At 43.6% G+C, this 12,094-nt stretch overlaps 1 protein-coding gene across 1 annotated transcript in view; it reads right to left on the bottom strand.

The window, feature by feature from the left end:
• LOC138658354 (microtubule-associated serine/threonine-protein kinase 3-like) overlaps positions 1 to 7,149 on the bottom strand; it is a 68,004-nt gene extending 60,855 nt beyond the window's left edge. The window contains exon 1 of the mRNA XM_069745809.1: positions 6,978 to 7,149. The gene's annotated coding sequence lies outside the window, so the exon portion shown is untranslated. The remainder of the gene's footprint in view (positions 1 to 6,977) is intronic.
• Positions 7,150 to 12,094: the final 4,945 nt, after the last annotated feature.

The raw sequence follows: 12,094 nt of genomic DNA, 5'->3' as shown, positions 1-12,094 counted from the left end.
TCCAATCAAGAGTTAATAAATAAATTAAAATAAATTAAAATTGATATGATTAGAAAAAGAGCAGAATAACTCAGTACAAGATTGCCTTGCGCAGGCGTGTACTTCGGAGGACACAGCATGAACTTCAACCGAATATTGCGGCCAGCATGCAGCCAGCGGGTAAGGAAAGGGTGAATGAAACTCCTGAAAACCCCACCCATATGACCGCAAACCTGTCCCGCCAAATTCAGGTGACAGGTTCCCTTTAAAGTGCTTAATGCCAATACATGGAACAAAGGCAGTATACTGACCAGTAAGTATGGACCCCGCATGCAGCCTGCACCTGCGCGACACGCGTTTCGCCTGAGCTTTGATGAGGGGATAAAGGGAGAATATGCAGAGGGTTATTTAAAACGGAAGAAGCCAATCATGTGTTGTATTAGAGGAGTTGATCACAAACAACTGACGCTGGTAAGAAGGCATGTCATGCATGGTATTACCGACTACACATCCAGCCTGCAGAATGCGTCTCCATGGAGCACATCATGTGGGCGGAAGTGACGGCGGTTTTCGCTCCAAGTTGGAAGGCGGAATACTTCCAGGACAATATTTGTTCCAGATTTTGGAGGTGGTAAATTGAAGTGAGTATTACCAAGGACACTACTTGGGTACCCAGCTTGCAAGGGTGGATATTATTATTATTATTTATTTATATAGCACCATTGATTCCATGGTACTATACCTGAGAAGGGGTTACATACAAGTTACAGATATCACTTACAGTAAGCAAACTAACAATGACGGACTGATACAGAGGGGCGAGGACCCTGCCCTTGCGGGCTTACATTCTACAGGATGGTGGGCAGGGCCGGATTTAAGAGGTGGGTGGCCCGGGGCCCATTTTGGAGGGAGGCCCATTTTTCAAGGTGTTGAAATGTGTAATGCAAAAACACTAAATGAAACGAAAACAAGTTTATTTACAGAAATCATTTACACAGAGTAATTAACCCCTTCACCCCAAAGCCTGTTTTCACCTAAGTGACAGGGCCAATTTTTACAATTCTGACCACTGTCACTTTATGAGGTCATAACTCTGAAACGCTTCAACGGATCCTGGTGATTCTGACATTGTTTTCTCGTGACATATTGTACTTCATGAAAGTGGTAAAACTTCTTCGATATGACTTGCATTTATTTGTGAAAAAAAAAATTGTCTGAAATTATGAAATATTAGCAATTTTCAAACTTTTAGTTTTTATGCCCTTAAATTAGAGAGTTATATCACACAATATAGTTAAAAAACAACATTTCCCACATGTCTGCTGTACATCAGCACAATTTTGGAAACATAATTTTTTTTTGTTAGGGAGTTATAAGGGTTAAAAGTTGATCAGCGATTTCTCATTTTTGCAACAAAATTTGCAAACCCATTTTTTTACGGACCCCCTCACACTTGAAGTGACTTTGAGGGGTCTATATGACAGAAAATGCCCAAAAGTGACACCATTCTAAAAACTGCACCCCTCAAGGTACTCAAAACCACATTCACAAAGTTTATTAACCCTTCAGGTGCTTCACAGGAATTTTTTGAATGTTTAAATAAAATTTAACCTTTAACTTTTTTTTCACAAAATTTTTACTTCAGGTCCAATTTGTTTCATTTTACCAAGGGTAACAGGAGAAATTGGACCACAAAAGTCGTTGTACAATTTGTCCTGAGTACGCCGATACCCCATATGTGGGGGTAAACCACTGTTTGGGCGCATGGCAGAGCTCGGAAGGGAAGGAGCGCCATTTGACTTTCCAATGCAAGATTTGCTGGAATTGAGATCGGAGCCCATGTCACGATTGGAGAGCCCCTGACATGCCTAAACAGTGGAAACCCCCCCAAGTGACACCATTTTGGAAAGTAGACCCTCTAAGAAACTAATCTAGATGTGTGGTGAGCACTTTGAACCTCCACGTGTTTCACAGAAGTTTATAATGTAGAGCCGTAAAAAAAAAATTCTTATTAATTTTCACAAAAAATGATCTTTTTGCCCCAAATTTTTTTTCCCAAGGGTAACAGGATAAATTGGACCCGAAAAGTTGTTGTGCAATTTGTCCTGAGTACGCCGATACTTCATATATGGGGATAAACCACTGTTTGAGCGCATGGCAGAGCTCGGAAGGGAAGGAGCGCCATTTGACTTTTCAATGCAAAATTGGCTGGAATTGAGATCGGAACCCATGTCGCATTTGGAGAGCCCCTGACGTGCCTTAACAGTGGAAACCCCCACAAGTGACCCCATTTTGGAAAGAAGACCCCCTAAGGAACTTATCTAGATGTGTGGTGAGCACTTTTAACCCCCAATTGTTTCACTAAAGTTTAGAATGTAGCGGTGTGAAAATTAAAAAATCATTTTTTCTTTCCACAAAATGATGTTTTAGCCCGCAATTTTTTTTTTCGCCAAGGGTAACAGGAGAAATTGGACCACAAAAGTTATTGTCCAATTTGTCCTGAGTACGCTGATACCCCAAATGTTGGGGGGAACCACCGTTTGAGTGCATGGCAGAGCTCGGAAGGGAAGGAGCGCCATTTGAAATGCAGACTTAGATGGATTGGTCTGCAGGTGTCATGTTGCATTTGCAGAGCCCCTGATCTACCTAATCAGTAGAAACCCCCCACAAGTGACCCCATATTGGAAACTAGACCCCCCAAGGAACTTATCTAGATGTGTTGTGAGAGCTTTGAACAAACAAGTGTTTCACTACAGTTTATAACGCAGAGCCGTGAAAATAAAAAATATTTTTTTCCATGAAAATGATATTTTAGCCCCCACGTTTTTATTTTCCCAAGGGTAACAGGACAAATTAGACCCCAAAAGTTGTTGTCAAACTTGTCCTGAGAACGCTGATACCCCATATGTTGGGGGGAACCACTGTTTGGGTGCACGGCAGAGCTCGGAAGGGAAGGAGCGCCATTTGAAATGCAGACTTAGATGGATTGGTCTACAGGTGTCATGTTGCATTTGCAGAGCCCCTGATGTACCTAAACAGTAGAAACCCCCCACAAGTGACCCCATATTGGAAACTAGACCCCCCAAGGAACTTATCTAGATGTGTTGTGAGAACTTTGAACCAACAAGTTTTTCACTACAGTTTATAACGCAGAGCCGTGAAAATAAAAAATATATTTTTTTCCACGAAAATGATATTTTAGCCCCCAGGTTTTTTTTTCCCAAGGGTAACAAGACAAATTGGACCCCAAAAGTTGTTGTCCAACTTGTCCTGAGAACGCTGATACCCCATATGTTGGGGGGAACCACTGTTTGAGCGCACAGGAGAACTCGGAAGGGAAGGAGCACTGTTTTAGTTTTTCAAAGCAGAATTGGCTGGAATTGAGATCGGACGCCATGTCGCGTTTGGAGAGCCCCTGATGTGCCTGAACAGTGGAAACCCCCAATTATAACTGAAACCCTAATCCAAACACACCCCTAACCCTAATCCCAATGGTAACCCTAACCCCAGCCCCAACCCCAACCCCAACCCTAACCCTAGCCCTAACCCTAGTCCTAACCCTAGCCCTAATGGGAAAATGGAAATAAATACATTTTTTTACATTTTATTATTTTTCCCTAACTAAGGTGGGTTTGATTTACTTTTATAGCGGGTTTTTTGGCGGATTTTTAGGGTTGGCAGCTGTCACACACTACAAGACGCTTTTTATTGCAAAAAATAGTTTTTGCATCACCACATTTTGAAAGCTATAATTTATCCATGTTTTGGCCCACAGAGTCATGTGAGATCTTGTTTTTTGCGGGACGAGTTGACGTTTTTATTGGTAACATTTTTGGGCAGATGACATTTTTTGATCGCTTTTTATTCTGATTTTTATGAGGCGGAATGAACAAAAACCAGCAATTCCTGAAATTCTTTTAGGGGGGGCGTTTATATTGTTCCATGTGTGGTAAAATTGATAAAGCAGCTTTATTCTTCAGGTCAGTACGATTACATTGATACCTCATTTATATCATTTTTTATGTTTTGGCGCTTTTACACAATAAAAACTATTTTATATAAAAAAATAATTGTTTTTGCATCGCTTTATTCTGAGAGCTATAACTTTTTTATTTTTCTGCTGATGATGCTGTATGGTGGCTTTTTTTTGCGGGACAAGATGACGTTTTCAGCGGTACCATGGTTATTTATATCCTTCGTTTTGATCGCGTGTTATTCCACTTTTTGTTCGCCTGTATGATAATAAAGCAATGTTTTTTACCTTGTTTTTTTTTTTTTTTTTTTGCGGTGTTCACTGAAGGGGTTAACTAGTGGGATAGTTTTACAGAGCGGGTCGTTACGGACGCGGCGATACCAAATATGTGTACTTTTATTGTTTTTTTTAATTTACATAAATAAATGGATTTACTGGGAATTTTTTTTTTTCTTTATTTGGGGATTTTTTAAATTTTTTTTTATACATTCTATTTTTTTTTTTTTTACTTTCTACCATTGTCCCAGGGTGGGACATCACTGTATTAGATCAGATTGTTGATCTGACAGGCAAGTTCAGGAGGCTTTCCGGCGCCTGCTCTCAGCAACTCTCAGCAGGCGCCGGCTAGCCATGTCATTTCATGACCCGGAAGGAGTCCCGCGGCCATCTTGGATCCGGGGACTCCTTCCGGGTCACCGGAGCAACGCGTTCTCATCGCGTTTCTCCGGTGGGAGAGCGCAGGGAGCCCCCGTCCCTGCGCGATCCCCCTCTATGCCGCTGTCACTACTGACAGCGGCATCAGAGGGGTTAAATGCCCGCGATCGGCGCTACTGCCGATCATGGGCATTGCTGCGGGGTGTCAGCTGTCATATACAGCTGACACCCGCACCTGATCACCGCGGAGCTCAGCGCAAGACCTCGGTGATCGGTGCGCCGTACTAGTACTGCTGCTGGCACAAATGCAGTACCGGCAGCGCAGTACTAGTCCGGCGCATGTCACGAAGGGGTTAAGGTAAAATCATTCATTTTTTACAATCCAGGAACTTTCCTTGATTTTCGTGCTGCAAAATCACTAATGTCCAATTCACTCAGTATATCTGACTCGATGCTCATGATAGCCAAATTTACAAGTCGTTCCTGCTTCATGGATGTATTTTATCGTTTTTCAACTAATTTTGAGTTTTGATAAGGAACGCTCACCACCGCAGTTTGTTACCATCAAAATTAGATATATCCTTAGAGCAATCTTAATATTTGGGAAAGTGTCCTGCACACCCATTCCCATGATAAGCTTGTACATGAAAAGTTCAGTGCTGATATCTTTTGGCTCCGTCTGTGAATAAATTGGCAAATGTTGCAAACTGACACAGTTCATCGATAAATGTAATGTCCAAGTCATCTGAATAAGAACTGACAAGTTGCTCTGCTGTGCAGTTCTTTCAGATGGCTAAAAAACCTAAATTGCTTGATATATCTTTATATGCTTGAAGACGTTGGTCAAGAGAAGCGATAAGCTGATCAATGATAGGCAAGAAAGTTTCCATTCTGTATTTTTCAGAAGGGCTGAGTTGTACTTCTTCCGTATGGCCATAGTCCAATGGATTGAGACACGTTTCGGTGCCTGTGTCGAGTTATCGTCTGAACATACTCAGATGAACCACGCAGCTCTTCGCCTTGCTTCTCATAAATTTTGAAGGAGTCACGCTTTGATGCAACATAGTTTTTTAAGCTGGTCAGTGACGCCACAGCAGTGTTTAGATCAAGTTTTGTGTGTTGTTGATTTTTACTAGTAGCATCTGTTCTTTGCAGGATATCATTCCAGAAGGTGGTGTTAATACCAATTTCAAGCTAATTCATTTGTCTTAGGCTACTTTCACACTTCCGTCTTTTTAGATCCATCACAATGCGTCGGTTTTGGAAAAAAACACATCCTGCAAATGTGCCCGCAGGATGCGTTTTTTTTAACTATTGACTTGTATTGCCGACGGATCACGACGTATGGCCATACGTCGCGTCCGTCGTGCACTGGATGCGTTGTGTTTTGGCGGACCGTCATCATGAAAAAACGTTCAAGGGAACGTTTTTTTGTACATCGCATCCTGCATTTTGGACTGCACATGCCCTTGCGGAGATCTCTAGCTCCTCCCCAGGACTTTAGAATGGGCAGCGCATGCGTTCAAAAACTGCATCCGCTGCCCACGTTGTGCCGAATTTTAAAAACGTGCGTTGATACGTCGCGCCGACGCTTAGCGACAGCCGCGTACCGACGGAAATGTGAAAGAAGCCTTAGCAGTCCTTCTGCTTCACACCGTACACAGCTTTTTTCTTCAAATTCATCAACAATCTGTTTAAGTACGTCTTTAATCTGCTGATAGTCATGCTTAAGGGCTTTAGTAGCGTCAGCTCTGCAGGACCAACGCATTGTTCTGACACGTTTGAGAGTCAATGCTGTTGCTGAGTCAGTATTTCTCTTCTCACGCCGACATCATGGCTCCGCCTCCTTCCTCGAAGGTAGCTGAATAGGTAGCGCCTAGAAGCTTCTATTGGGATCGGAGAAGGCTGCCGCGTGCCATAAGTTAAGCATTAGGTACAGGGAGGGTACTAAGGAAGTCTGGCTAGGCTAGCCAGGTCAGTGGATAGACAAAGAAACCTCAAAAACATTATGTCAGTGTTACATCTGTGGCTGTAAAGAGTACGAACCGCCTCAGTACACAAACAAAACCCGCTCAAAAAATATCAATTATAAATGCGGAGGACACAAGAGCAAATAGGTATATATAAAAGTAGAAAATTTATTAACACGCTGAATATTATAATACACAAAAAACACATACTATATGCAGGAACAACACATAAGAGCACCAAGGACTCCACACTGAATGCTAGGCTGGGCAGCTGCCATATAAACAGTAACGAGTACACCTGCTACAAGCGAGTCCCATGAGGGCAGCTTACCCACACCCATATGCCTCACAGTAACCCATGATCAAACACATAGTGATCCTGAGGCTATAAGAGTGCTCACCTATAGGCACACGATGGGGAGTCCAGAACCGGGCGTGAGTGCCCCCGACGCGCGTTTCGCGGGTGTGAAAACCCGCTTTTTCAAGGGGATAAGGTCTTTGCCCAGCCAGGACCTTATATCATCCTTTGACCCGGCACGTGATGTCCGGCCGGCCAATGGCAGAAGGGAATGGCGGCGCATGCGCCCCGCAGCACCAGAGTCCACCGCAGATGGAGCCGGGCGTCATCGTCATCACATGCGAGCGGGGAGGAGGAGCAGTCCCCGCCCGCATGGAGGAGGAGAAAGACGCGCCGCCCCACAGCAGGGAGCAAGGGGCACGGAGAGCAGGCGCACTCCCTACTGCACCAATAATGGAAACAAGTGTTCACCCACATAAAATAAAGGTGCCTAATAAATTCAATATATATCTATACGTAGGGAATGATATGCATCGCAGCAGCACCGACAGTTTAATGAGAATAAATCAAAAGGATGTTGCTTCCAATGTTCTCCGTGTCTGCTTTCCAATGTGTTTGTTCGTACAGCATATTCCCATCGTAATAGTTTTAATATAGTCCAGCACCGTTAATGATTCCATCGCTGATTTAGATTGGCAAGTGGCAGATGATAATGAGGAAATCCTGCTTTGGACAACAAACAAATGAAATAAAGTGAGAAACACATAAATAAAAACACAAATAAAAACAATAAAAGCACACACCCGGAGACCGGGGGAAGGACAACAAGAAATATAAGCACCACCAAATGGGTGCAAAACCATGTATACAGGAATGGGCTGGGAACCAAGAAAGCAATGAGCTCAGAGGAAAGAGGAGAAGGAGAGGGACTCATTAAGTCCCCGTGGGGTCATGGTGTCTAGTACAACTATCCATTTGGCCTCCACCTGCGCGAGGGTCTTTTTATAGTCCCCCCCTTGGATTCCCAAATGTATTAAGTCAATCCCCCGCACCATAAATGATGAGGGATCACCCTCATGAAATTGCCTGAAATGGCGCGGGATGGTTTTAAGGAGGGATAGATCGGTCACTGCCCGAGCCGCACGAATGTCCCACACATGCTCACGTACACGTTTTCTCAGTTCCCTGGATGTCCGACGTAAATTTTTGCACAGCCGCACGTGGCGTAATAGATGACATTTGTGCTCCCGCACGAAATGCGGTGTCTAATATCAAATGTAGTTTTACCGTCGGATGAGCTAAATGTGGTACAGCGCAGGACATTCGTGCAGGCCAGGCAGTGGCCGCAGGGTATAGATCCCGTGACAGACCTTCCGATTCCAAACGGACTATCTCTAGATGGAACATAGTGGCTCTTAGCCAGAAGGTCTTTTAAATTCTTTGACCGCTTTGCTGTCATAGAAGGGCCTGTCCCTAACGATTCTCTTAAGGAGGGCTCCGCACTTAGAATGGACCAGTGCTTTTTCATGATAAGGCGCATCTCCTCCCATTCGTGATTGTAAGTCGATATGAACCTTATTGGTAGGTAACGCCTAGAAGCTTCTGTTGGGATCGGAGAAGGCTGCCGCGTGCCATAAGTTAAGCATTAGGTACAGGGAGGGTACTAAGGAAGTCTGGCTAGGCTAGCCAGGTCAGTGGATGCTGACGCAGGTCAGGTGCCATGACTCTGACGCTCTGCATCAGCCACTGAGATGTAGATCGTAGCCAGGTCCCTACACTTTCAATAGTTTCTCTTTTGTTAAATGTTCCCTATCATTAGAAATGGTTCACAGCAAATAGACGTGTATTTTACATGTTTTGAGATATTTATCCCTTTATTGGTGGGAGGCCCCCGCTTGGTGGGTGGCCCGGGCCCCTTGGCCCCCCCTAAATCCGGGCCTGATGGTGGGGATTGAAACAATAGGTTGAGGGTTGCAGGAGCTCCGGCATTGGTGAGGTGGTAACTTCGGTAGTGATGAGGAGGCAGCGGGGTCAGTGCAGGCTGTAGGCTTTCCTGAAGAGGTGGGTTTTCAGGTTCCGTCTGAAGGATCCGAATGTGGTTGATAGTCGGTTGTGTTGGGGCAAAGAATTACAGAGGATGGGGGATATTCTGGAGAAGTCTTGGAGGCGGTTGGGTGAGGAGCGGATAAGTTTGGAGTAGAGAAGGAGGTCTTGGGAGGACCGGAGATTACATGAGGGAAGATATCGGGAGATTAGTTCAGAGATATATGGAGGAGACAGGCTATGGATGGCTTTGTAGGTCAGTATTAGTAATTTGAACTGGATATGCTGAGGGAATGGGAGCTAGTGAAGAGATTTGCAGAGAGGGGAAGCGGAGGAGTAGCGCGGAGAGAGATGAATTAGTCGGGCAGCAGAGTTAAAGATGGACTGGAGAGGTGCAAGGGTGTTAACAGGGAGGCCACAGACAAAAGTGTTGCAGTAGTCAAGGCGGGAGATGATGAGGGCATGCACAAGCATTTTAGTAGAATGACGGTTGAGGGAAGGGTGGATTCTGGAGATATTTTTGAGCTGGAGGCGACAGGAGGTGGAGAGAGCTTGGATGTGCAGTTTGAAGGACAGGGCAGACTCGAGGATTACTCCGAGGCAGTGGACTTCCGGTACGGGGGAAAGCGTGATGTCGTTAATTGCGATAGATAGATAGGTTAGGCATGGAAGATCTATGAGATGGGGAAAGATGATGAGTTCAGATTTGTCCACATTGAGTTTGAGGAAGCGAGAGGAGAAGGAAGATATGGCTGATAGACACTCCGGGATTCTGGACAGCAGAGAGGTGACGTCTGGTCCAGAAAGGTAGATCTTAGTGTCATCAGCATAAATCTGTGCCTAAATACCTGTTTGACTTTTGGTATGTGTTTTCAAAGCAAGGGTGCCAAGAACTTCCCCCATCATCCTTATGACTGCTCCGTTAATCTTGTCCCTGGGTCCAAGCTGCCAAAGAGCAGACAATATAATATCTCTGGTCCAGAGAGGCAGGCCATGAAGGACTATATCGCAGAAAGTTTGGCAAAGAGTCCTATCAGCCCATCCTCATCCCCCACTGCTGCAGGGCTTTTCTTTGTAAAGAAGAAAGACAGGGTGTTACACCACTGCCTAGATTTCCTCAAACTCAATCCGATCACAGTCAAGCATCCATATCAGCTCCCTCTCATCCCAGACCTATTTAATCAGATAGGAGCAAAATGGTTTTCTAAACTGGATCTCAGGGAGGCATATAATCTCATTTGTATTAAAGAGAGGGATGAGTGGAAAACAGCTTTTAATGTGTCTGACGGGCACTATGAGAACCTTGTGATGCCATTTGGGTTGACGAATGCTCCCACCGTCTATCAGCACTTTGTAAATAACATCTTTAGTCACCTGGTAGGTAGATTTGGTGTAATCTATCTTAATGACATATTAATTTATTCACCAGACCTTGAGTCACATCAGGTACATGTCAGGCAGGTCTTACAGATACTCAGAGACAATAAATTATTTATCAAACCATAGAAAAGTATGTTCTCGGTTGAGGAGATCCCTTTTTTAGGATATGTGTTATCGTCCACCAGTTTTTACATGAAGCCGGTGAAAGTCTGGGCACTACTGGATTGGGATCATCCTGAGGATTTGAAAGTGTTACAATAGTTCTTGGGTTTGGCCAACTACTATCATAAGTTCATAAAACAATCTTTTCAGTAGTCTCATGGCTAGTCACATGACCCAGGCACTTGTACTTGGTTTAAACAGTCATTTTGTACTGCCAGACTCCCTTTAACTTCACACTGCTGATGTCTACTACATAAGCAGATAAATAAAGGAAGCAATAATAACCTCAAAGAAGGGAATTAAAAAGCTGTTTGAGTATCTATAGACAAGGCTTACCAGTTAATAAAGTCCTCTGCATTCAAGGGGTTTTCCTTTTTCATATTTTTTTTTATAAAAAACAAACAAACATGTAAGCCAAGATAAAAATAACAAAATCAGTTGGTACTCACCATCCCCGGGTCTTTGTGTCTCTGCCGGTGCTCCCATTTTTATTTGCAGTCTATAGAAGTGACGTAATGTCGGCAGCGCTTCAGACTATCACCGACTATGGTGGCGAGTACTATGAACATCGGCAGAGCTTTTGAAGCTCAGTAATAGGCTGCAGCACTGTTCACTTGATTATATCGCTATAGCGCTGGACACAGGGATGGTGAGTACTGGCGGATTTTGTTATTTTTATCACAGCAAGCATGATTTTTTTTACAAATAAATGAAAGTAGAAAACCCCTTTTAGTCAAGCAGTGAGTAGGCCACCAAAGTAACAAAGTTATTAAGGTTGAAGGAAGACTTTAAGTCCATCTAGTTCAACCCATAGCCTAACCTAAAATGCCCTAACATGTCGATCCAGAGGAAGGCAAAAAAAAAACCCATGTGGCAAAGAGTAAGCTCCACTTTGGGGAAAACAAATCCTTCCCGACTCCACATACGGCAATCAGACTAGTTCCCTGGATCAACACCCTATCAAGGAATCTAGCATATATACCCTGTAACATTATACTTTTCAAGAAAGGCATCCAATCCCCTCTTAAATTTTAGTAATGAATCACTCATTACAACATCATACGGCAGAGAGTTCCATAGTCTCACTGCTCTTACAGTAAAGAACCCGCGTCTGTTATTATGCTTAAACCTTCTTTCCTCCAGACGTTGAGGATGCCCCCTTGTCCCTGGCTCAGGTCTATTATTAAAAAGTAGAAAGAGTCATGTGAGATAGTAGGAAGAACTCCACTCAATCTTACAGGAAATGACAATAGCAACAACATGAAGAGGTTGATTGACAAATGACTAAGAAACTGCATGAAAGTCTAAGATCCCTTGGAAGTTTTTGTATTTTATTTGTGTTTGTTTATAACATTGTTCATCTTTTCCAATAATTTGGTCCTGCAGAAGACTGGAGATATGGGGCAATGGTGTTGGCAGTCGGGTTTTTCTAAGATGAGATCAAACTACATATTGAAGGATTCTGAGCTTGGCTTGTCCATGTATGCAGCACCACCCCATGTACAGTGTGCGAGCCAGATGATCTGGAGATGTGGAAGCATTGAATATATTATTTTACATATGAGTCAATTAAGGATGTTTTTGATGTAAATGATTGTACATTAGATACTCTAGAATTCCCTGGAGTTATAAAAA

Source organism: Ranitomeya imitator, chromosome 1 (assembly GCF_032444005.1).
Source record: "Ranitomeya imitator isolate aRanImi1 chromosome 1, aRanImi1.pri, whole genome shotgun sequence".
Classification (NCBI taxonomy): domain Eukaryota; kingdom Metazoa; phylum Chordata; class Amphibia; order Anura; family Dendrobatidae; genus Ranitomeya; species Ranitomeya imitator.
This window is presented reverse-complemented; position numbering and strand designations above follow the sequence as displayed.